The sequence below is a fragment of the Mandrillus leucophaeus genome, unplaced genomic scaffold (genome assembly GCF_000951045.1).
Source record: "Mandrillus leucophaeus isolate KB7577 unplaced genomic scaffold, Mleu.le_1.0 Scaffold333, whole genome shotgun sequence".
Classification (NCBI taxonomy): domain Eukaryota; kingdom Metazoa; phylum Chordata; class Mammalia; order Primates; family Cercopithecidae; genus Mandrillus; species Mandrillus leucophaeus.
This window is the reverse complement of record NW_012103510.1, coordinates 3,654,702-3,657,181: the sequence shown is the minus strand read 5'-3', so window position 1 is coordinate 3,657,181 and position 2,480 is coordinate 3,654,702.

Below are 2,480 nucleotides of genomic sequence, written 5' to 3'. Positions count from 1 at the left end.
GGAATCTCACTGTGCCACCCAGGCTGGAGTGCAATGGCGCGATCTTGGCTCATCAAAAGCTCTGCCTCCCAGGTTCAAGCGATTCTCCTGCCTCAGTCTCCCAAGTAGCTGGGATTACAGGCATGTGCCACCAAGCCCGGCTAATTTTTTGTATTTTTAGTAGAGATGGGGTTTCACCACGTTGGCCAGGCTGGTCTCGGGAACTCCTGACCTTGTGATCTGCCCACCTCGGCCTCCCGAAATGTTGGGATTACAGGCGTGAGCCACCGCACCCGGCTGGAGATTGAATTTTTAAAACAAGTATGAGGTCATCAAACAAAATCTATTTCTACACAATGTTTTGTTTTTGTCAGTGTGAGTAACATAAAAAATACCGCTAGTTATTTTCCTGGCTATGTAATAATTAGTATATAGCAAATTTTATTCAGGGAAAACTTTTTTTTTTTTTTGGAGACAGAGTCTTGCTCTGTCACCCAGGCTGGAGTGCAATGGCGAGATCTCGGTTCACCACAACCTCCACCTCCCGGGTTAAAGTGATTCCTTGCCTCAACCTCCTGAGTAGCTGGGATTACAGGCATGCACTACCACACCTGGCTAATTTTGTATTTTTAGTAGAGATGGGGTTTCTTGATGTTGGTCAGGCTGGCCTCGAACTCCTGACCTTGGGTGATCTGCCCACCTTAGCTTCCCAAAACGCTGGGATTACAGGCTTCAGCAACCGCCCCCAGACAGAGAAAACTTTTAATACTGATTTCTAGTAATGTAACAGCAACAATCAAATAGAATGAACCAAAATTCCGAAGGGTTTTTGTTTGTTTGTTTTTGCTGGACAGGAAGTAAGATTTATTGGTGAGTATTAAGAGGGGGCAGCACAGTGGAAGCCCTCACGAGGACAGGGCATGCCACTTGTCCAGAGGGCCATGATGGGGATGTACTTGATCTCACAGTCATCTGCGATGAGCCGCTTCTCAGCCACCATGTCTTCAAATTCATCCGCATTGAACTTGGTGAAGCCCCATTTCTTTGAGATGTGGATCTTCTGGCAGCCAGGGAACTTGAACTTGGCCCTGCGCAGGGCCTCAATCACATGCTCCTTGTTCTACAGCTTGTTGCAGATGGACATGATAACTTGGCCAATGTGAACCCTGGCCACAGTGCTCTGGAGCTTTCCAAAGGCACCTCGAATGCCTGAGTGGAGCCTACACTGGCGTAGTGCAAGATCAGAGACATGAACATACATCTGAAAGGCCTGTCTCCACGGTCCCTTAGAGCAGCCCATACAAGAAACAGGCTGTATACACTACCAAGGAAGCTGTTGTTTGCAGCTGAAGGGTCTTTGTGTGTTTTCCGTATTTATGGTCATACTATTTATTCTCTTACCAAAAAAAAAAAAAAAAAAAATAGGTAAGGTCAGGCATGGTGGCATACCCCCTTGTAATCCTAGCAGCTTTGGAGTCCGAGGTGGGAGGATCGCTTAAGTCCAGGAGTTCCAGACCAGTCTGGGCAACGCAGAGACTTTGTCTCTACGCCTTGTTGACGCATGCCTGTAGTCTTAGCTGCTCGGAGGCTGAGGCAAGAGGATCCCTTGAACCCAAGAGGCCGAGCCTGCAGCGAGCTGGGAAAAAGTTACTGAACTCCAGATGACAGAGCAAGAGTTAGTCTCCAAAGAAAGAAAAAGGTAGAGCAATACTTAGTTCTATCATAGTTTTCCATTATTTGTCATTAAAAAAATAGAAGGCCATTATCCGCCATCAGGGACTTGTTCTGGACTTTGGATCAACTTTAACGGGCCCATATAGAAGCTGTTCAATTACTTTTTGTCTCTTGATTTAAAATACTTAACATTCCCCTTTCCTTGTCTTTTTAACCACAGAGATTTGAAAGACATGCAAATAACGACCCAGTGGACAATCTTTGCTGACGCTAAATCTTCATTTTAGCCTTAAAAGGTTGTGGGTTTTCTTAAAATTTAATGCTGAACTCAGAAGAGCTTTCTAAGGCTGTTGGTGCACCTTACGGCAGGAGAGCGTCTTTGCTACGCCGCTCAGGAGTGTGTCTGCTTCTCTGTGCATCTACACGTGTTTGCGTGTCCGTGTAAAGTGGATTGAGTGTGTGGCTGTGGCTTTCAGCCCTTGGCTCACACTCTCAGTCTTAGTGGCCTCCCCCAGGGCTATGCATGGGGTGCAGGTTTCTGTGGCCTCGGGCCGGGATGAGGGGTCCCCTACCCCGGCCAGGGCGCAGCAGGGCGGGGCGCAAGTAGCTGTGCAGGGTCTCGCGCAGCCCGCCCCGGGGCACGCGCTCGGGCGGGGGGCGTGTCCACACCCCACCAGAAAGTGTTATAGGCTGTTTTTTTAAAAAGAAAGTGTTTTAGAAAGCAGGCAGAAGCCGAGACGTCAGGGGGAGTTGGGAGGGCCCGGGGTCCAGCGGCCACAGGGATGGGAGGAGCGAGGGGCGGGGCGGCGCCTCCCACAACGCGCTCC